Raw genomic sequence first — 25,149 nt, 5'->3', positions numbered from 1 at the left:
AGCAGGTGCACTTTCCTCCCTCCTTTGCAAATTCCCAAGCTACAAGCGTATTAGCTGGTGCCACCCACAGCCCAGGTGGGTTTCCTACCCTTAGTTGCTGACCTACCTGTCAGTCATCCCCAGACCCCCTGAGAGCTGCGCTTCCCTCATCTTATTCCCATCAGGCTGACACATCACAGCTAACACTCGCAGCCTTACAGGGCAAAATGCGTTCCTCCTTCTCCCTCTCCTTAGTGCCAGCCCTTGCCAGAGTCTCCCCTCCACCAGGTTCGAGGGGATCTTCCCTACTTCCACGCTACGCACTGAGTGCCAGCACGTTTACTGCTGTCCTTCCATTGTCTCGAGGATTGCTGCGCCCGTATTAGTGTCACAAAACCAGAAGGTGTCTTGAAACACCACGATAAACCTTAAGACAGTGATATTTGGATGGAATTTTTTAAATTTCAGATGAAGTAATTCTATTACATTTTTTGTTTTGCTTTGTTTCAGTGGATTTTAAGTGCAGGTCATTAATTGAACCACTTTTTCCACTTTGTACATACAAAGTGACAAAATATCTCTGATTTGCATCTCTAATTTACTCATTTATGTCCACGATCGTACTCTCCATTATTCAAGTTTTCCTAGCCCTTCTGTTGATATATTTGAAGCACAGTCTTAACCTTGTAAAATGATGTTAAGATACATATTGTGATTTTTGAAGGATTTCCTAATGTGATATGCCATTTATGGTAAATTGTGTTACTCCTGACATTATTTTTCAAGTCTGGGAGGCAAATATCTAATGTTTTTATCTGATGGCTGCATGGTACACCAGTTAGTGTAACCATGACATTTTCTATTTACCTTCTGTGACAGACGCTCAGGTTGTACTCAGTTCATGACCATCTGAAGTAATACTGCAATTTACATGAACAAACATTGACCTCTTATAGTTTGGGGTATGGATTTGCTTAAGCTACACACCATGAACAAACATGGTTGACTACATCAGCATCTTCCTATATTCTCATCACTACTGGAGGATTCCTAACCAGAGCAAAATACTATATTGATACTCGACCAGCTTAGCACTGATGTTCTTTGGTGGTTTTTATTTACTTCTTTCTGAGAATAAAATTATTTTATACTTTGTATTCCTTAAAGTTCTACTTGCCTACCAATTTACTTCAAGATATAGAACATTTAAAAAAAAAGACATAGAATTTGTGCAGAATGAAAAGAAAAATCGATGCCTAAGTATCATCTCTCTTTGGCACTGAAACTTCTAACATTCTAGGTTTTTGAAAAAAATACCAGTTTTAAGCTGAAGAGAGGGCTGGGGAGTTGGCTCAGTGGAATAAGTGCTTCCCTGGCAAGTGCAAGGGCCTGAATTTGATCCCCGGTTCCACCAAAAAAAAATAAATAAATAAATAAAATAAGCTGAAGAGAAGATAAAATGTGTTAGAATGACCCTTCAATCTAGCATATGCAAATTGAATAAGCAGAATGTAATTATTTTTGTTTTCAATAATTAGAATTTTGTACTGCTTATTATTTCAACATACCCTATCTTGGCTTGTTAAATTTTGCCAGCATATTAAGCACAAAGTAGCAAACTACTGTCATTTCAATGCCTGTATCTTTGATAATCTACTATCATTTTAATTTATGTATCTTTGATCTATAATGACCATGATTATCTCTTTATATATTTCCTTTCTTTTACAATTTACTGCTTATTTCCTTTGTTCGTTTTTAAAATTGGAGTTCTTTTATTTCCAAATTTTATTTGCAGCAACTTTTCTATGTCTTAGCATTATTTTTTTGTTAGCTTTACAGAGTATTTCCCTAGCCCTCCATGCATAATTTTATCCAAGCCACTGAACAGAAAAAAATACTTCGATGTGTCAAAATGAGTATTTGATTCTGCTTCTATTCTTGAGGTTTTTTCTAAGCAGTACTCATTAGTCACTAAATTGTAAATACACTATCCTACATTTTCTTTAATTAATATAACAGTCCTGATTTTCACATTAGGTTTTCCATGCTCCTGGAACTTTTTGTGTAGTCTAGATAAGAATCTAATTTTATTTTTGCCCGTACATGTGAAAAAACGTTTACCAATTTACTAAACAATTGATCGATTGCTTTCTAATTATATGACTCTGATTGAGATTTCTTAGATTTTTCAATCATTTTGTCCTCAGGGAGAAGGTATTGTCTCCTCCAGAATTCATGCTGCAGTTTAATATCCAAGGCAAAAATGGTGAAGTTGGACATCCTGAGAGGACATTGTGATCTCAAGGCCCAGCCTCATGAACAGATTAACGTCACTATAAAAGGATTTGGTGCAGGAGTTTGATCCTTCCTTGCTGCCCAGCCCTTCTGCGGTCTCTTCCCTCCCAAAAGCTCAGCAGCATGGGACCATCTTAGGAGTGAAGGCCTGGTTCTCACCTGGTATTGCATCTACTAGTACTGAGGTCTTTGACTCCCAGCTGCTAGAACTGCGAAAAATAAATATGTGTTCTTCATAACTTATCCATCTTAAGTACTTTTTATAACACAATCCTGCTAAGAAAGTCGATTTGCCTACTGTAGGACCAAGGCTACATACAGATTTTCTTGAAACATGGCCTTATATTTTAATATCAGATTTCTCAAAGAGAAAAACTTAGATTACTAATTTGGATAGAATTGAATTTATTAAAAATCCAAGGATGATCCACATCTTTAAAGAATCAATTCTTCTAAATAAAGAGCATGAAATTGTTAATTAGAGAGTAGCAAAAACACTTGCCTTTTTTTTCCATGGAGATCATTTTATTTTCTGTCGATGCTTATATACCTTATTGGTTCTATGCTATTTTGGAATGTAATCTATATTTCCATCTATCTAGTAACATATTGCTAACATAAAGAATTTTTTACTTTTGTGGGAGGAGCTTCAATCCTTGTTGTGTGTCTTTCTGAAATTATTTTTAGTCCAAATGCTTGCTAAGGTAATGACTATCATTCTGCTCTCAAGGTTTTTACTTTATTTTAAAGGTGAATGTTTCTTATTGGGTCAATGTGCTGTATCTGGTGGCATAGTTCTTTGCTTTGACCTCCTTTATATGTCATTACTGCTAGTGAATTTATATGATAGGACCCCTCAAGTGCTTCTCTGATAAAATTAAATATCCTTGAACCTTTATCACTAGAGACAGTCCTTATTCAGGAGGAGATCCTTCAGAGAGAGCTATAATATACCTACATTTATTTTCTGCCTTTTAAGAGAGTTTACTGAGTATTTGCTTTACCACCAAGGTTATTATTTAAAACATTATATATTACAAAGTTGTGTACTGTAGTCATGGAATTTTTATTGTGCACAGGGCAGCATGACCTCAAGCTAAATGAGCTCAGAAAATTACGCTACTTAAGATCTCACATTTACTTTTCTACAATTTTCTGCTCCCTTTCATCTTGCCACTCCAGATTGTCCTCCTGATGGAGTCTGTTTGCTGCACAAGGTGCTATCTACTCTGCTCCTTCTCAGCAGGAGTTACCCCAGTTACTATTGCTTCTATACATTGATAACACCCTTCCCAGACTACGACCTTAATCTTTCACATTTTCTATTTTTAATTTGCTGTGATTTGTAGAACATGAACTATGAGATTATTATCTTTGAGCATGAAGTGACTAAGTAGTATTGAAGAAAAGGACTATGGAATCACCTATGTGTAAAATAAAGAAGCTAGTGTCAAAATTTAATCTCCTGATTTGTGTTCACCAAGGATATATTTTGCTGTTGGGATCCCCTGAATTTTTAGTTTTTGTTTTCTTGAGACAGTGTTTCACTATGTAGTTAAACCTGGCCTTGAACTCATTATGCAGCGCAGGCTGGCCCTACTCTCATGGCACTGCTCCAGCCAGAGCCTCCCCAGTGCTGTGGTTCCCGACGTATGCCACCACACTCAGTTGTTGTGATTTCATAAATTGACTGCAAGTTCTACTCCTTTGACTCAGCTCATTGACTCTGTTCATTGTAAGTCCTTTGAGACTTACACAATTCTTTTAAAAATGTTATTGCTGTACTAAAAGTTCTCTAGAAAAAATTTTAATAAATCAAAAGTTCAATCATCTCATTCTTTAAAAATCTTTTAGTTGCTTATCTGTCAATAAGAGGCACAACTTAAAGGAAGAAGGACTCATTTTGGCTCACAGTTTCGGAAGTCTCATTCCCCAGTTGGCAGGCTTCGAGCCTGATGCAGGATGGGAAAGGGGACTGATAAAGTTTAAGTCCCTTGCTCCTCAGATCCTGCTGATTCTGTAAGGCAGTATCAAAACTTCAAATTTTTGTTCAGTGACTCCAATTTAAATAATCCCAAGAAGATGTTTTAAATTATCCAGATGTTTGATTTTTAATTTTATTGAAGGAATATTCAAATGGGTTGATATCTAGGGTCTCTTCTGTGGGAAGAGGGATCACTCCAGACTTTATGATATAAAAGAACATTATTTTTATATAACACTCTACTAAATACTTCATAAAGTGCAAGCCTAATCAATATTTCTAATGCAATACTTGTTTGTCCATGTGAACACCAATGCAAATTTCATCCACTCAGAATTATGACTCATTTCAACAGCTATTTTTTTGAAGTGGCACCAGTATGCTCTCTCTGTATGTTTTTAATAAGTTACAAAGAAGAAAAATAGTAAAAACTTGGTGATTCTACACGAAGATAACAATTATTATTTGTTAACGTTTACAAGTACAATCTAACCTGGCTTAGCCTTATGCAGAGTGCTGGACCTTGAGAATGCAAGTAAGAGGCTTCATGAGCATCTCGTTGCATTGGCTGAATCTCACACAAGTATGTGGAACAAGCATGCTCTAGCTCACAGGATCTTTGAGATACCCAGCTTTCGCCTGTTGTGACCAGTAAGGGAAAAGGAAGAATTTATTTTAGCAGTGACTTAGAGACTTCAACAATCCTGAGAACTAGCTAGAGATAGGCCACAACTAGAACTCAGTATTTGCCTTCCTCTTGGATTTCTTTACAATGCAATCACTCTGGATTACAACTTACCTAACTTGTTTCCTGATGTTTTGGAATAATTTCATGCCACCACTTCTTCAGTCTCTTTCTAAATGATCTTTTTCTGGCCTTTATTAATGAATCAGGGCCTGGGGTTCACCTACCAGCAAAATGAAGAAGATTTAAGGTCAAAAACTGTGAACGTACTACGTTGTAAAACCTAACCCTCCTTGAGACAGAATTACGTAAGGGGCACTGTTCAATTCCACCCACATTTAAATCAGCGCTAGATGCTTCTATGGTCTCAACAGTTCCATCTATAACCAGAAAGTTTTGTTAGCTTAGGGCTTCCTGCACTCAGCAAAAGCACTCACTAATAAAACTGAATCTGTATACCCTACTAAGGAATGAGTGTAATTTTCCATGTGGACTGGCCTGAAATACATGTCTTCCTTTTTCTGACTGTTGCCCGTATTTCTTCCAAAAATGAATTCCCGCATTGTACAATGAACTGGTCACTATTATATTTCTGTTGTATTCCTTTCAAAAGAGCTCAGAAATAGCTCCAAGAACTGGCAGTTTAATCATTGTTGATACAATATGAAGGCAAGTACCCTAAGAGGATTTTTTTTCTATAAGATGGGCTTGTGACATAACACAGGTGCTTTCAACAGTGGCTTTGACAGCAGTGCCTGTACAATATCTAACGTCTGAATAAAGAGAAAAGAAGTCCATGTCATTATAAAACAAGAACAGTCAACTCATATTTGGGATTATTTTTGAGTTCATGATCCTTCCGAAGTGATTTTAGATCAGATATGACATGCATGTGGTAATACTAATTTGGATAAGTTAAATTTAGTAGGTAGGTATGACCAAAATGAATTAACTCAGCAATCGTTTTTCAAGATTATACAAGGAATCCTAAGATTTGCAGTGGTCAGAGAATTCTGATTCTTTCCTCTAACAATTCTAAAATTAGAAAGGATGAAAAACTATGTGTGCAAAAAACTAAACTAACAGAGTCAGCTACAGCCTCCTCTCAGCTTTGCTACAGTTAGGGCTTCTTTGGGCATTGAAATGACTTCATGGTACTTTGTACCATGTAGTTTTAGGAACTGAATCTGAAGGCACTCAAAGATGCTGAAGGGGATCACATAGTATTATGGAAACTTTATAGGAAGCAGAGCTGGGAAGAGAAGCCTGAAATCTATCTCAGAGATACCTCCCCAAGACTGAGCCTATGGCTGAAAAACAACAACAACAACAAACCAGTAAGTTGGCCTGGGTAAGTCCTTCAGCTTTTAGTCTCTAAATGATGCTCACATTATTTTAGAAAACCGAAATAATTTTCCTTACACATGAACACATTAAAGAACGAACATATTGCTCATGAACAAAGCACGAATCTTTAAGGATAAAGCCTCTTTCCTATTGTGCAAAGTAAATCAGAAATACCTGCCTCTTGAGAAGAGATCTATTTGATTTATTATCAAAAGCTCATCACTTCAGCTGTTGGGGAAAAGAGCTGCAACCAGAAGCAGAAGAAACTGGCATTTACGAGGAATTCCATGACATAGGTGTGCGCAAGCCACATATTTTTAAACCTAGGTGTGCAAATTTACAGAAAAGTAAGGACAACCTTGATGTGGAGCACAGAGGATTTGGAGCAATACAGTGCTGCTGTAGCATATAAGTGATTACCAGCTTTTGAGAAGTCAATTAGGGCACAAGAAAAGAATATGGCAAGACCCTGTGATAACAACTATAACAATCAATGAATCCAATGAGAAGTTTTGGACCAAGTTATTTGAGGAGAATTACAGATAGAATTACAGAAGATGAAGAGCAGAACTCAAAATTCTGCTCATTAGCAAGGTTTGGTGACAAGATTATTATTACACTAGAGTGACATTCATTTCCCCTTTATTCATATTTAAATTCTCATTTATATTCAGAGGTTAAATGTAATATATATTCACAATTAGCAAGATATTTGTATATGACTAGAAAACTCACTGGAGTGAAGACAGGTCTGTCTTGTTTATCATTAGATGCCCAGAGAATACAAGGTTGTTTGGGAAAATGTGAAGTATTTAAATTTAGTTCTTGGGCTGGGTTCATGAAAAAATCCTAAGGTGGACACTGTGGGAAGGTTCAGATAGAGAAAGAATGTGGAGAATGCCAAGTTACATGGGAGAGAGCACTATTCCATAGAGATTAGGAGCTACTGAAAATGGTTTCTCTGTTTGGTGATGAAGGAGGTCAGGGTTTCTACTTCCCGCCATCTTTTATAGCATAAATTTTACTTCATTCTACTCTGAATCATTTATGAACAATAAACACAGAGAATAGGAAACCGAGCATTTTAATCACAAAATGTAGTTAACTGATTAGAATACTTAGATAATCGTCATAGTTAACTGATTTTGTGAACTTGAGTAAGAAACACCCAACTAAACTGAATCAGCATAGCGCTGGTGTGGAAGACCAGCTAGGGAGGATTGCTGCCCAAATGGTATAAAAGAGAAATGAAGAAGGAAGGCTGTGCTTGACTCTTTGGAGGGGCTCATGCTTCACTTTTACCTTGGATGTTTCCTCTGGGTTCCAGGGCAGTCTCCAGCCTTAAAGCACAGACTCTTCAGGCTTCTATCACAGGTCCTTCGGTGTCATGATAGAGACTCACATGGGAGACCATCGTGATCTCCAGGCTTTTGAATGGACCCTTCAGGTCTTCAGCTTGCAAACAGAACCCTTACACTCTACCACAACTGACTCTGGGAAGCCATCATAAGCTAATTTTGTAAATCCTTACATATTTTCATATTTTGCATTAAATCTGTTTCTCTAGGGAGCACCAACTGATATATACTTTGGTATCAAGAGTGGGGTCATAGTTGGGGTCATCACTATACCTGATCATGTGGTTCAGGAGTCTTTGGAACTGGCTTGTGGGATGAACCGTGAAAGACTTGGAGATTCTGGCTGAAGAAGCTTCCCTAAAGGCTGTATGGTGTACTTGGTGGGAGATTCTGGTCAGAGTTTAGAATACTGATAGAAATGTTGCTGGTAAATACCAGGCTTGGTAGGCTTTTGCTGTAAAGAAAGTCTGTGTTGGCTGTTGGACTCCAAATCCTGTATGTGTTAGGCTTTGGCAGAACATTTGTCTGCACTTTACTATGGTCCAGAGATTTTTTTCTGAGACTGAGACTAAAGGGAGAAGATAAACTGCTCTTGCATAAGATTAATTTTAAGGCAGCCTAAAATTGATACAGTGGCATGACTGCTCTTGAGGGTTTTTAACCAGATTTAGTGGAGAATCACAAATCAAAGAGATTAGTAGAATGACTTCAAATGTCGTGAGTCTGGCCAGAAAAGAAGGTCCAGTAAATGAAGAAGAGGAGAATTTTTTTTCCTGAAAAGGAACAGAAAACCAGAAAGGACATCCTGAGTACATTACAAGAACCAGCAAGACTCCAGCCTTTTCAGTCTCAAATTTTCAAAGATGAAAGGCTTTTCCTTGAAAAGAAAGACCCAGAGTAACATGTTCCAGAATGACATTACCTTAGCAAAGCTTTTCTCAGGATTTGGTTCCTAGTTCTAAGCAACCCACTCACTCAAACACTATAGCCAGGAGAGATGAAAACCTGGCTATTACTTCTCCACTTGGAGGTAGACTTTAGCATCAACCATATAGTGCTGATTGTAGGTGCAGGCAGAATGCAGGATTTACAGAGTTAAGAAGGCCTTCACCTAGATTTCAGAAGTAGAAGTGAGAGGTCAGGCAGTGCGCCCCTGATAAGACAGTGTGTGAAGCCTAAGTTTCACTGGAGACACCAGAATATTTGAGAAGCCAAGGAAGGGAATCCTCTGATTTAAGCCACAAGGAGTGGCCAAGTGGCTCAAGTTAAAAGCCATGAGACCTACAAGCACAAGAAATGCCCTAGAAGCAGGGTCACCCAAGTCCTCTGGAGTTCACAATTTACCACAGGTTGTTAGGGATATTGGACATAGAACTATGAGATCTAAAGTTTGCCATGCTGGATTTTTCATCTTTTTTTGTTCCTATGCCTTTTTATCCCCTTCTTTCTACTTTGTACCTCTTAAATGGAAATATCTCTCTTGTGCCATTGTATATTGGAAGAATTTAACTTCCTTTTCGTTTGTAAAGAGGCTCATAATAGTTTGTCTTTAATTTCAGAAGACACTTCAGATCTCAACTTTTCAGAAATGTTGACATTGTTAGGACTTTGACAACTCTTAGAGATGGACTAAGTGGTTTTTGCATAAAGGAATGTGCACAAGTCTTTGGGGGCAAAATGCTGTGGTTTCTACCTAGATGTCCCCCTAAGACATGTGGTCATAAGAACAGTTCTTTGAAGTTGGCTGGATCTAAGGTGTGTGTTGCTGGAATTAAGTATGTGATGCTGGTGTTAAGGGTGTGATGTTGGCTTTAAGGCTGCCCCCTCCCCCGGGTGTGACTACCACCCATCTAAGTGTGGGTAACCTGAATAGAAGACAAGAAAAAGAAGAGGGCTGCTGCATTGCTTGTTGCTGCTGCTTGCTATTGCCTCCCTGTCATGCAATGCACTATGTTTTCTTCCTGATGCTCCAGCCCCTTCTATGCCACCCAGCCTTAGAACCAGTTGGCTGTAGACTGAGACCTCTGAAAACTGTGAGCTAACTAAACCTTCCCTCCTTTAACTTATGGGTTTCAGGTACTATGTGTCAGCAGTGAGAAAAATAAGCAAAACATGAGAGTGAAACTAACACTTTGCACAATTTATAAGTAGGAGCTTTGGGAAGAAGTAGTTTCAATGAAGTTACTTTCCTTTCATGAACACAATGGTGGTCTATAATTAAACATTTTTCCTCTGAAGTCTAAAGAATTTTAGATTCCTTGGGACTCACAGGTATGTTTCTCTAAGATTTGGAATATTTAAGTGCTGCATAATCTCAGTCAAGAACAATAGCTGTCTGTCTATTTTCAGGATAACTGTTATCAATCAACATCTGCAAAAAGCAGCTACAAAATGATTGAAATACAAAATAAATTGCATTTATTTTGTTCTCAAATTGTCTCAAAAAATTTTCAAACATTCAGATAAAAAAATGCAACAATCATCCAAGATTCTGTTCTGCACCAATTAATTCTGTTGAAAAATTTCATCCATATTAAACATTTTTATGACTCAAAGTTAAATCTAGCATCTAGTTCTAAAATTTCCTCTCTGCATATACATATATATGAAGTTATATTTATGTGAAAGTACAAGTTTGCATCACAATAATCTACTGAAATGTTAAGAGTGGGATGAATTGATCATTTTGTTATATTGATTATAGCAATCAGAAAAAAATTACCTTTAAATTCAGATTTCTGAGTTCCAATACAAATTTGAACAATTATGGTATGAGTCACTGGGAAAGCTCTTTAATTTTTCTGAGCTTTAGGATATCCTGTATAGAAATGAGATTAAAATACCTATTGGCTACCATTCCATATTGATTAAATGAAATATGTACAAACATATTGCATATTGCCTTCTGATATTCCAAACAAATTGACACTGTAGTCACTTCTTCTTATACATCACATTGATGTTTTGAATGATGTACTTTAAATAGGTGTTAGATTTTCTTCTCATTACTAACATTCATATCTAGTATTGTTCATTTCTTACTAATAAAAAAATCAGTTTGAAAAACTAACATTATTTAAAATTGTAGAAAAACCCTAACCCTAATCCTAACCCCAACCCTAATTGTAACCCTAAATTTTAAAAATTACATACACACAAAATAAATCTTTTTGGAAAAATTAAAAATACATTAGTAGCTTGGATCCATAAGTGAAGTTTTTATCATATCTGTCACTACATTAGCAAAGACTGGAAGACACGGGGCTGGGAAAGGACCTGCAGAGAGAAACTACTTTGTTTTTTAACTTCACATTTTCCCATAAAACACATTTTAAACGATAGCCAAATTAGGACGTTCAGTAATTCCTACAGACTTCATTTACTTTCGTTTTTCTTGAAATAATTTGTGTTCCTCCCCAAAGGTGAATGAAAACCAAACCAAAAGTTAATCCTTATCCATTCTCTGGAGTCCCAGATCTGAATGCTTTCCAGGTATTCTGTTTTTAGGAGCTATCAGTGCGATGCTCCTACCCGACCTTCTTCCTCTGGCTCTTCCTCTTACAGTGACAAGAATGCCTGACTGCAGCCCTGACTAATGTGTGAGCTGAAGCAAGTGGAATAAGGTAAAATTGAAAGGAATTAAGATATACTCACTTTCCAGAATGAATTCATTTATTACATAGTACAAACATATACTAATAGAAACAAAAATAAAAAACATGAGGTCTGAACTAAAACATTTGTGTCTGTCTCTCCTGCAGCACTCAGTGTAGACTATTTCTCATTTTTGTTGTCAATTTTCCCTTTTTAAATTTATAGTAAATGGAAATTTGATACAAAATTGTTCTCTGAGTCCCCGTCAAACAAATGGAAATATGAAATTAAATAATATAAATTTAGTCATTCATTAAACAAAGCATAATAAGACCAGGTAAAGGATATTATGTTGCTTTTACTTTTTTAGCTTACACTTGTTAGGATGAATATATTTCAAAAATCATTATATTTTATTTATCTGTCTGACAATAAGAACACAATTCTTCACATTTTTTAATATAAAGATGAATTCTGTTATTATAAATTTTTAAAGTTCTACATCAAATACCCATTTTAACTTCAGCAAGATGGATAGCCTTTTTCAGTGATGTCTGTTTCCTGATTCTAGTACATTTCTTAACATAGGTCAGAGCTTGGAGAAAATGTAAGAGCTGGTAGTTAGGCTCTCTTTTTAAGTCACCTCATATAAAAGTAGTGTTTTGACAAGCCATGGTTATTTTGCAGGCAGTGTGTGGAGTAACTCTTTGACAAGTGCCCAAAGCCTGTATATATGTATTTTTGATTAAAGAGCAAGACAGGCATCTCTCATACCAGATGTGCAGATGGCAGAGTTTAATACTCTCCAGGAATGTTAGAAGCCTGTTTTACACCCTCACCCTGATAGAAAGCCATGTAATTTCCAGAGAAAATAATGATAGGATGTACACGAGTAGATGTGTGTTTGTGTAAGGCCAGCGTGGAGTGATTGGGGAAGGAAATGGAGAAGGGGGAGACTACTGGGCCTCTTAGTTAGCTCCAGTATTGATGTAAAAGACTCACTAAGTATTCTGGAATTCTATGGCTCAAAATATGGAAAGAAAATTGTGTTCTGAATTATGTTGCTATATAAGTTAGCAATTTATTTCTTTAACTAGACAAACAAACCAAATTGTTCCTGCCACAATAATATTTATGGGGGTGGGGGGAAAGATTACTTTATTGCTAAAAATCAAAATCATTTAGATTAAATGCTTTGTCAAAAATAAAGACATGTAATTCATGAGTTGTCTTTACTTGCTTTTTCTTTTCCAACTATAAATGTTAGGTCAGATGCTGTAAGGATTTATGAGTAGATATGCGCACTTTCTTTCCTGCCTCCCTCCTCCATTCTTTCTTTGTGCCTACTACACTGGGCATGATGCATGGCAGGCAATCCCGTAAGGAGCACAATGAGTCAGCATCCCTTGCTCTCACTGAAGATCCTCACCACTGTCATAGCACATGCAACAGTGAACTGTGGTGTCAACTTGAACAATAAACACCTAGAAAACTAGGTTAGTATGTTCTGGGTATGTGGCAATGATTGACTTACTGAAGACAGAAGACCCACCCGGGATGTTAGTGTCAGCAACCAATAAGCTTGTAGCCCTGATGGAGTAAAGAGGGAAAGAAAAAGGAAGTCTCACATCTGCTTTTTTGCAAGAGCTCCAGTCTTGGGAATTGCCTTTGGGGATCAGTCTGCAGGCTTCTGGCACAGACTTTTCAGTCTCCTGAAGTGAACTTTCATGGGGCTCTGCAGTGAGGTTCAGACCTTTGAAACTGATAATGTATATATGCATAGACAGTATATTTATATATTAGGTAGTACATTATATAGTGTTATTTTTATATTTGCAATATTAAATCTGTTCATCTAGTAAACCCTAAGTAATAAAAAGTATACCAATTTAAATTATAGTTAACTTGTTGGCATCAACTAGGCTAAAGATGGTAGGCATGTTATTTATGGTTAAAAAAAAAACAAAAAATATAACTGAAAACTGATGAACTGGATCCATTAGTGTGTGAATGGCACTGTTAAACATACCATATGCAAAAGTCAAGTAAGAAAGCATTGTCCCTTTGTACACATTGAAGTCCAGTTTTGAGTCATCTCAATCTCTGAAATCAGATTAAACAAATTATAGGTTTCTAGAGTCATACATCTTGGAGAAGTGAGAGAGGCAGAAAGAGAGGGAGACGGAAAGGGAAAAAGAGAAGGAGAGAAGAGGAAAAAAAGAGAATGGAAGCAAAGAAGAAAGGAATAAAGAAAGAACAGATGAAAGGAAGGCAGGGAGATTCCAAAATACATAAACACCAAAGTTACAATGCTTAGCACTAGTCTGAAAAACAAAAATATAATTTTGAAACACAAAAAATATAAATGTCTAAAACAATATTATTCATAGTGGCTAGAAATGACTTAGAATTAAAATATTCTTACTTGCTATTTGAATAAAAAATTAGGACATATTCATGTAACAAAATACTACACTTCAAAGAGATTGAACAAAGTATAACTGTAAACAACATCATGAAAATGTTTTGTAAGTCGATCTTAGAGAAAGAAGACAAACACAGAAGGATACACACTGTATGAGTCTGCAAGAAAATTTTAAGCAGAAAAGATAAAGTTTGTTTTGTTCTCTGTAAGACGGTAATAACAGGAATGGAGATTGATGAAGGCTGCTGGAGTATTGTTTAAGTACTTATTCCTAATCACCTTCCATGTTTTATAAGTGCAATAGATTTGTAAAAATTCATAAAGTTCTACATTTATTAAATTTTTCCTTTTATAGATATTTTATAACTTAATATCTATCCAAATAAAGATACTATTTAAAACAACACTCAAGACCATCAAATCACAAACTCTAACTATAAAAGAAATGAAGTCCTCTTCAGTGAAATCTACAAAATATTACTGAGAGAAATTAAACATGATACAAATAAATGGAAGGACCTACCAGGAATAGGGAGTCAAAATTATGAAAATGTGATGGCATCCAGGAATATAAGGATGGTTCAACATATTCAAATACATAAATGTGATACACTATATCAACAGAGCCAAAAGCAAAAGCTACATGATCATCTCAATCAACGCAGAAAATGCTTTTGACAAAGTCAAATACTCATTCATGAACAAAGTCCTACAGGAAATTGGAATAGATGGCTTATAACTCAACTTGATAAAAGCCGTCTATGACAAAACAGCAGCCAATATAACTCTAAATGAAGAAAAACTGAAAGCTTTTACTCTTGAATCAGGTACAAGACAAGGATGTCCTCTGTCACCACTCTTATTCAATACAGTTCTGAAATCATTAGCTAGAGCCATTAGACAAGAGACAGAAATAAAAGGAATATGAATAGGCAATGAATAAATTAAACTATCATTATTTGCCGATGACATGATACTCTACTTGAAAGACCCAAAAAACTCCACCAAGAAGCTCCTAGAATTAATAAACAAATATAGTAGCATAGCAGGGTACAAAGTCAACACCCAGAAATCAATAAAATTCCTCTACACAGATAACAAAACTCACTGAGAAAGAAATTAGAGAAACAACACCCTTCACAATAGCATCCAAAAAAAATTGAAATACTTAGGAATTAATCTAACAAACAAAGTAAAAATTCTATACAATGAAAATTACAACCCTCTAAGAAAACAAATGCAAAAGGATTTCAAACAATGGAAAGATGTTCCTTGCTCCTGTATAGGAAGAACTGATACTAAAAATGGCCATATTCCCAATATTGTTATACAGATCTTACACAATCCACATCAAAATGCCATGAATGTACCTCACAGATCTAGAGAAAACATTCTTTAAATCTATTTGGAACAAGAAAAGATCTAGAATAGCAAAGGTAGTCTTGGGCAACAAAGGCAAGACAGGAGACATTACAATTACTGACTTAAAATTATACTACAAAACTACTATAATAAAATCAGCATGGAACTGGCAAAAAAACAAAAACAAAAACAAAAACAAAAACCAGACCTTAGGATCAAAGGAACAAATTAGAAGATGCAAGTACAACTCCAAACACACTCAGCAATCATATCTTTAATAAAGGTGCCAAACATGCTCACCGAAGAAAGATAGCCTCTTTAACAAATCCTGCTGGAAAAATTGGCTCTCCACATGCTGAAAAGTAAGACTTGACTCAGGTCTATTACAATGCGCTAAACTAAAATTAAAATGAATTAAAGATATAAACATTAAAACAGAAATACTCAATCTCCTAGAAGAGAAAATAAGTGGAAATTTTAAAGACATAGGAGTAAGCAGAGAGTTCATGAACAAAAAAAGAAACTTCACAGGAAATACTGCAGAGAATCAACAACTAGGATCTCATCTCTCTCTCTCTCTTTTTTTGGTATTTTTTTTAGAGAAGGGTCTACAAGGTGTTCAGGGTCTCACTACTAGATCAGACTCATAGTGATCCACCTGTTTAAAGCCTCCCAAGAGCTGGGATTACAGGTGCACGCCACCACACCCAGTCTCAGTCACTGTCTCAGTGAGCCCCAGGGGTGGGGCTGACATGGCAGGCCTGGGCATTGGACCTCCAGCCCCGCTTTGGGATCTCATCTTATTGAAAAATTTCTGCATGTCAGAGGAAATCACCACCAGCATGAAAGGACAACCCACAAATTGGTTTAAAAAAATAACCAAAAATCACTCAGAAAAAGGACTTCTATCTAAATTATATATAGAACTAAAAAGAAAATTGGTCCTCAAAATTTAAAGATCTGATCCAAAAATGGGCATGTGAAATGTGTTTCTGAATCTAAATACTCAACCCTAATTTCCCCATAGTTTTCTATTGGTTATCTTTTTTTAATGGGTGATTTCTTATCAGAGAATATCTTTTCTATAACCACAATTGCATAATTATGATTTCATTTGAATTCTGAGCAATTCTTATCTTGCTAACTACTCTACGTTTATTTGAAAAGATTAAGTTTGTTTTTTTCTGGTTCCTACTAGACTTTGAAAATCTAGAGGCAGGATAAACAATTTCCAGATTATTCCACATTGGATTTAGTGTAAACTCTTCATTATTATATATCTAGAGGAAAGACAAATTATCAAAATATAGATCCCCTGAAAGTCTTGCTTGAGCAATATATACAAATTCTGTATTTCTTTTAAGTCCCATAATTATAAAGATGGAGTCAAGTAAATAAAACAGATTATTCAGTAATCACATTAATTCATTAGAACTATATATTAGTTCGCTAGAACTTATACTTCAGATAGTGCCTTAGAACTGTCATTGCTTATATATGAATTCAACTCAATAAATTTAATAACTTTCAATGGTTTTAAAAATAACAAAGATGGCATTTTCATTCTCTTCTAGGACACTTAGTATGACAGCATCAGGGAAACAAGAGATTAAAATGAAAACAGGATGTATACAGATATTAAAAAATTATGTGTCTTATTTATTAATTAAAATTAATGTGATAATATATTATAAAATGTATAAAGTGTCTCATACCTTCCAAACACTTTCAGAGTTTTAATCTATAGAGTAGTAAACAAACAAAAGAAAAGGCTACCAAATTGGGTGACTATCAGAAAGGGAAGTGGAAGGCTTCCAAGACACGATGTTTATTTCAGAATAACATTATTTTTTATTGTGGTTTTCACAATTACATTATTATCTGAATATTTCAGAATAGCTCAATCCATTCACCAAGTGAAAAAGCTTAGAACTTGACTAGTTGCAAACCTGACAACTCATTGTGTAGAACCAGCCTGGCCTGACAACTTCAGAAGTGTGGAAGAGTGGGCTCAGTTATTTCTGCAGGAAGTAGTCTTGAAGCGAAGCCCTGTGGTGGAGAGGAGCATTGTGTGTGTGCATCCTCACAGTGTGATCTCGGTGACTCAGAGGAGCAAATGGTAAATAATTCAATGCACGATCCCGAATTATCCTGGAGATTTTTGATAACCGCAGAAAGGATGCTAGCTCAGCCATTGCAGAAATTACCTTCAAATAGTTGGTTTCAGAAAGACTCACCTGTTTTGAAACTGAGTCTCTCTCATTAAAGAATAATTACAGACCCACTGAGGAGAGGGACGCTACAGCAATCAAAGCTCCTTCTGGTTTTGCAGAGCAGCAGTCATGATGTGTCCAGCAGTAACATCTAATGTCAGCTGTTGGTGGCATCTAGGAACCCGCCGTGTTCCAAGAGATGTCAGCAGCGTTGCCTTCACAAGAGCTTTTCTGGTGACTTTTGAAGTTTTTCTCAGTAGTTTTGCTGCCATTCTTAGGACTCTGGTCTTTCCAGTTTCTGGGAAGCATCCAACATCCTAGAATATATTTTTTTTCTCAAGTTAGACAAACAAAAGACATTGTGTGGGACTTTGGGAAGGAGGGATGCTGATTTAATTCAACTCTCAATCTTTTCCTGTGTGAATCTTTGAAATAAATGTGACTGGAAAAAGCATACACACATGACCCTGGTTGTTTTTAGAAATTATCACATCAATTAATGCTAGCAACAACTATGATTTATACTGGGTAAGTCATAATTTATTTGGGTAACCTCATATTATTGACCTACAGATAGTTCCAATTTTCATTAATGGAAGAAATTCTGTTACAGATTATTCACTATATAAACCTTTGACATAACTATAATTATGTCCCTTGATTAATTTAATTTTTAGAATTAGAGTTTTTATTCCAATTATGTGGTAGGGTTGATTATATTGCGTGAAGTTTCCTATTGTTATAGCTATTATAACTGGATCATAATATAAGGTGAATTTATTTTTTTGAACACGCTGAAATAAAACCAAAGTAGGTAGGGACAAGAAGCACTGAAATTATTAAAAGAAAGGAAGGGTATTAGATGTGCCCCAGAATCATCTGGGTTGAGAATACTTTAAAATTTTGTATGTGAGGGAACAGGGCTTATACAGAAACTAGGGTGTTAAAGAAGTTTGCAACTAAAAAGGCAGGTAGAAATCTAGTGGCACTGTCCCAAAGAAGAGAAAGCTTCTATAGGTTCCTGAAATTTCTTACTGACTCTCAAAAAATTATTAGTGCATTCCTAAGTATGAGTGTTAAAAAAGAAACAAGAGAAGGAAGTAGTTGAGAAGAAAGGAATGAAGGAAATTTTAGTATTCATTGATGGCTAAGGAAAGACACAAGAGCTCAGCTTCCATCAAATCAAAACCTGATACATAGCAGGACTCTTCACTGAATTTTCAGAAATTATTTCAAAAATAAAGACAAAATAGAAATGTTACATATCAAGAGAGCTAAAATTAATTCAGAAAATGTTAAGACTCTTCTGACTTTCTACTTCCTTTTCACAAAAAACTTCACTTTCTTTGCAAGAGGACACCATTAGCCAGAAATGACACCCTCCTTAGATGAGCCATAATTTATAAATTTAAATTAAAAATTAAAAGCCTGACAAAGTACATAATCAACTGAACAAAAATAGAAGAAAAGCAGGCAATTTAAACAGAACTGCATGAATCAGACATCGCAGTTATCAGAGACTTTAAGTATCCATATATCGTAATTCATGAAAACAGAAGAAAGAATGATAAATTTAAGCAGACACTCGCAATCTGTAAAACAAAACAAACAATACCCCAAACACCTGAATCTCCATAGTACCAAAATAAACAAATAAAAAAACAGAGACAAATGATGAAAATGTAATGGCAGTGTTAAGAAATCACTACAATTAGTTTATTAGCAGACCAAATATAGCAAAACAAAAAGTAATTAGTAAATCAGAAGGAAAGAGTAGTCAAAAGTGTCTAGAACAATAAACAGGGAGACAAAATAGTCACAAAAGAGCCCAAGAGACACACAAATGCAGGGGAAATGTCTAACCAATGTTTAGCCAAAAAGAGGATTTTGAAAAAATGTTGGCTTAGAATTTCTTACACCAAGCTAGAAGTCAAGACTCAAAGCTGTAAGTGCGAAAAGCTTCACAGATCTCATGCAGCATAAATGGAAAGAAAACTAAGCTGGGAAGTATGATGTAGACTACTAGAAACCCAACTAGGGAGAACTCTTCAAAGATGGCTAGAGGGAGAGTAACAAAAAGTTCAACTGGTTCAAGTACAGGGTCAAAGAACTGAGTTTTAAGATTATGATGTGAATTCTCGATGTGCTTTGCCGAAATTTGGCACCTTTTCTCCAGTCCCTTGAGTCCTGGTGTGACTTTGTCTTTTCAAGTGGAGGAATCTTTAAAGTTCTTAGATGTTTAATCTGTTGTAGTCTCTGAATGATGAAGCCACTGGAGCTTGGGGAGAGATTCAGCCCTTCTGAAGTTTGTCATGGATTTTAACCTCCTTTTTTAATTACTTAAGTGTATTTACATTTCCACTTCACTTCAGTAGAATGTCCATGAGTACTGCAGGCTAAATGGTACTGAGGTGCCTGCAAGAAGTTGGTTTTTAGAGTGGCACGTTCCTTCTTCTCTATCTCAGAGAACAAAATTGCCAGGCTCTCAGTTTGAGTAACTTACACTTTTTTTTAAATTAAGATACACTCAGTCATAGGATATTTTATGCATTGCCGTGAGTTTTCCAAGTAATTTTGATTTTATTGCAGCTTCTAGTTGCATAAAATGCCTTCAGGTGTCCTTGAAAGAACCTCTTTCATCTCTGTGTATTCAAATTCCCTCCTCTGGCTTCTATGGGCAGCAATTATGGTGTCCGGTATCATCTGGTCTCTTTATACAGACATCCCGTGAAGCTGAGCTGTAAAAGTTCTACCCCCAGTGATTTAGGTCTGGCCTCACTCCAAGACTTAATTGATGGAGACTTTGTATTTAGTATTCAGCATAGAGCAAAGCATTTCTCATGAAATGGTTCCAGGGGATGAAAACGACTTAGCTGTGGCACGTCTCACAGGAAAGAGGAATCATGTTCTAGCCCAGGACCCAGGATGGCGGCCCTGCTGACCATCTCCTTATGCCATGTGATTTCCTACGACACCAACTGAGCTCATTTGGAAAATATGAAACCTACTAATATTTGTATGATATAAGTATATATATGTATGTATATAGGATGAAATAAAAAGTAAAGTGTAAAATGTAATGTACATGCATTAAAATTGTAACCAAAATGATAAAAGCGTATTTTAAAAAACCCTGGAAGGAGGCTGGGGAGATAGCTCAGTAGAATAAGCATTTGCTTGACAAGAGCAAGGTCCTTAGTTCAATCCCTGGTACCTCAGGAAAAAAAAAGCCTGGAAGGAACTCAACTACGATAACAATAATGGTGGTTGGAGCCATAGCATAATAGGTAATTATTTTTCTTTTCACCATTTTTCATGGCTTTTAGACTATGGTTGTATTACCATTAGAAGTAAACAATAAATTTCATTTAAAATGATGTTAAAACATCACTCTGATGAAGATTTTTGACAACTTACTTTCATAAGCTCCTTCCTTTAGCAATATGCCTGGAATTATAGCTTTAGAAAGGCATAATTAAGATCATAACATGTTAATAACCAAACTGGGTTTTCTGACATCATGATGTGCTTATATTGCAGTACACTTCTTCTTAGCACTTGTAGGATCCAAACCTTTTAATTACGCTTTGCATGAATGTCAGGCAAAGACATTGCCAGCAAGTGTCTCTTTGTGCCTTTTTTCTTTCTTCTTGACTCTTACAGCAATTGTAACATGGCAGGAACACTCCATCTACCCAGGAAGACAAAGTGGTAATTGGGATTTTACTTGAAGTCACCACAAATGAAATTTTCTAACTATCTTTTCATCTCAACAATACATTAATCTCCAAAAGGAACATTAACTTATCCTAAGTATGTGCAAATCCCATATACCCTCCAGCCAATCTCCTAGATACAAGAGGGAACGATAATAAAACCAAAGAGCAACATGAAAGGCTTCTTTTTTTCTCCCAGATGTTTTATTTGGCTCCAAACAGATTTAGAGATAGAGGCAAAGATCTTCAAATGAACGTGCTCTGTGGTCTTCCAGGTACCTGTTTAAATAGTAAGTCTATATATTTCAAACAACTATGGAAATAACTACAGAAAACATTCATAGCATATTAAGTCACTATAATCTTCATCTTTATTTGCTTGATTAGAAGTTCTCATTAAGTTGTCCTTAAGGAAACATTTTTCTAGTAGAAGTCAACGCACAAGATCATCTCACTTGTAAGAGGGCTGCAGCCAGTACCTTGTGAAACAGCTTGCAAAGAGCGCAAGGCAGATGTAGTGCTCTATTCTGGCTGAAAGGATACCCGCTTGCCCTCTGGGCAAATTTATGCCACTTCTCAGGATTAGTTATAGTCCCAGGATATGGATTTCTTTTTCTTTTTTCCTTAATTTTTTACAGGATCTCATTACGCAGCTCAGACTCATAGTGATCCTCCTGTCTCAGCCTCCTCAGTGCTGGGTTTACACCCAGTCTTGGCGGCTGGCTCAAGGAACAGGGCATGTGGTACCAGCGACTGAACCAGGCTCCTTGCACTTGTCTAGGTGGGTGCTTGGGCTGCTGAGCTATCTCCGGGCCCCAGGATATGGATTTCACACAAAATATTTTCTTGCCTGGCATGAGTATTCCAAGGGGCACCTAGTTTGTAATATTATTTGCTCACTAGACAGAATTGAGCAAGTAATGTCAAATGAGTCTCCATACAATAAGACTCCAACATCACGACACACCATGAAAGGGAAGATAGGTCAAGTTTTGCTGCTGCTTTGAGTTTTTAAAAAACTCACATGGACTATTTTGGCTAGCCAGATATCTCAGCAGATTAAAGCACTTGCCTAGGCAGATGCAGGGGCCGGGATTTGATCTGCAGTGTGCTGTGCCCGCCCTGCCCCCAGGGGACTCTGAGACTACGATGGGGACTGGGCGTGGTGGCACACGCTTGTAATCCCAGTGTTTGGGAGGATGAAAACAGGAGGATTACTATGAGTCTGATCTGTGTAGTGAGACCCTGTAGACCCTGCACTAAGTATTAAAAAAAAAGAAAGAAAGAAAGAAAGAAAGAAAGAAAGAAAGAAAAGAAAAAGTCATAGACTATTTTGTAGAATCATAGGTGAGTAGAATCAGAAGGAACTTTTAATCCAGTGATTTTTTAAAATCAATCTCTCATAAAAGCCTAATTCATAAACTGATGTAAGCTGAGCCCCTCTAAACAAGAGGACACTGAGAAAAACTTACTGTTCAAGTGCCTTATCTATCTTTCTCATCCAGGTTGTGGAGCATCTCAGAAGAAAATAAAAGTTTTCACAATAGATTGTGAGCCAAAAATCTAATCCAAGTCCCTCTTGTATTAATAAGCAAGTCAACAAAAACCTTAAAAAATGAAGCTACTTGTTCAAGATTTACTAAACATAAAGCTTTGCACATATTAGATCTCAAAATGTATGTTACTAAAGTAGATTATATATTAATTATTGAAATACACAGCATTACCAATCTTTGGTATATTTTTTTTTTTGCCATAAACTTTAGTGTTAATGGAGTGCTTTCTTCATTTGTCTGAAAGTAGGAAAACGTAAAGCAAAACAGATTTAAGAAAATTAGTATCAAGAAAATCTATGATCTACTACAGAATTTACAAATATTAGGGTCTTCAAGGTAGCTCCACCCCCTAAGCACCTGCTTAGGCAAGTGCGGGGACCATTGTTTGATCCCCAGTGCCACTTGCAATGCCAGCCCTATCCCCCCAACACTCTGAGCTAGCCACTGAGACTGGGCATGGTGGCACACACACCTACAATTCCAGTGCTTTGGAGGCTGAAAACAGGAGAATCAGTAGGAGTCTGATCTGTGTAGTGAGACCCTGCACCAAATACATTTTTTTACGAACAGGAATTTACAAACATTTAGACTATGTCTTAGAGTGCTAACCTTAGGGGAGTACCAACTATTCAGCTCAACTTGCACTACTTCACAATGGGACCCTTGGGTGCCATGCAGCCATGAACGCTTCATGGTATACTTCACCCCAGAACACCAAAGGTATTTTCCAGAGTTACTTCCCAATAAGTGCTCTAGCCAACTCTGAATTGAAAACCCCTGGATCTTCAGTGTAGAGAATCTAAAATGTAGACCACAGGTGAGTTTGTAATGTTATGAAATTATCAAGCACAAAAGAAATCTCTAAGAGTTTTAGGAGTCCTGCATGTTGTGATTATTTGAAAAGTACAGTGTATTCTGGTATACATTCTTACCTATATTATTTTGAACACTTGATTTAACCAGAGCTCTGATTGCTCCTATGAGAAGAACAAAACAGTCTTAGTCTATATTTTATCTTGTAACTCAAGAATTATATCACTGGGTCAGTCAAGCTTCTCTAGAGGAAGAATATTGGTAGAAAATATGTGGACAACTAAAGAATAGAATTGATTAGACAGGCTTACAAGAGGCAGGAGAGATATCCTGCCAGTCTCTGCCCCCTAGAGAGCTGGAGGACCCAGCGACCTTGCAGTTCAGGAAGATGGAAGTGACAGAGCAAGAAAGGTCAAGGACACAGCCCCAGTGCAAGCTTGGAAGCCTGAAAGCTCAGGGGAAAGTCTTTCACAAGTCTGTGTTAGAAGGCTGGTAAACTGAGACTGATACCCAAACACAGAAGCAGTAGCAAAAGATTCCCATGTCCGGAGAGAAGCTGTTCACAACCTGAGCATATGTTTCTTTTTCTTCATTTATGATTCCACCCAGCTTAAAAGCCTATTGACTGTAACACTGACAACTTGATGGGGTCTTTGCTCCCAATATGTTGGCCTACATGAAACCATCTCTGCAAATATCCCACAGGCATCTTCAGAGGGAGATATGCAGATCTGTTAGGTGTTTGCTATGTCATTTAAGATGACTTGTCACAAGTAATGGTCACAATCACCATTGAAAGAAACACAAAATGACTTACTACAGTGTGAAAAAAGCACGCTTATTACAACATACACATGAGATCTATGCACTATACAATAAGATTTTTTAGCTGGTTCTTGGAATTTCATATGAACTCTCAAGACTCAGTTAGTGAAGGCAGAGTATCGCTACTGACCCAAAGAGAAGCATCAGATCAACCTCAAGTGCTAGAACTCGCCCAGTGTCATCACTTCCAAAAACCAGTGTTAGGAAAAGTTCAGTGATTTGTTGGAAATCAAAGTTGATGAAGAACTTGAGCAGATTACTACGTACCAGTTTCCCTTTCATCAGGAAAGATGCCTGAACCACTCAGGGGCTGCAGTGTGTGACAGGGTGGGACAGTGAGGTCTCACTGATGCACCTCCAGTCCTTTGGTAGATTCCTGTCAGCAGCAACAATATGGACCTCTGCCCCTGTTGTGTCAAATGGGTCTCTCCAGTTTAGCACATGTTCCCAAGGTTGTGCATGCAGAGAATGAATGGGGCCGGCCTCTTTCCTGAAGAATCCTGAATGCAGGAGACTTTCTAAAGAAGGCCACGGTGGCAGGGTGCCAATAAGAGGTGCAGGGACTTGGCTTCACTCCTGGACTGTGTGCGGCCAGGTGGAATGTACTTTCATGTAAGCCACTTTGACACTCAAAAAAGTAGCCAGGTTTGAATGTTCTTCAAAGCATTGAAGTGAAGAGGACGGCAAGAGAAATAATGGATCCTTTTGCTTCAGAGCCAGGAGGGCATGGGTGAGTTATGCAAAATCTTAAAAAGGGTTTGTTGCTTGTGTCATGAAACAGTGCAGCTCAGAGCTCCCAGCAGGGTCACTCTGGATCTTTGCTGCTTTACTGCGCACTCTCCTAGCTCCTGTGCTTCCTTACGCTATTTGTACATTAAAAAAAAAAAAAACCAACAAACCCCCCCTTGTTTTATAGTAGAAGAAACTGAAACTTGGAAAGCTGATTGAGTCAAAGGTATAAAGGGAAGAGATGGCAAAGATTCTTGTCATTTTA

The sequence above is a fragment of the Octodon degus genome, unplaced genomic scaffold (genome assembly GCF_000260255.1).
Source record: "Octodon degus isolate 3935 unplaced genomic scaffold, OctDeg1.0 scaffold00004, whole genome shotgun sequence".
Lineage (NCBI taxonomy): Eukaryota > Metazoa > Chordata > Mammalia > Rodentia > Octodontidae > Octodon > Octodon degus.
Note: the sequence above shows the minus strand (reverse complement) of the source record.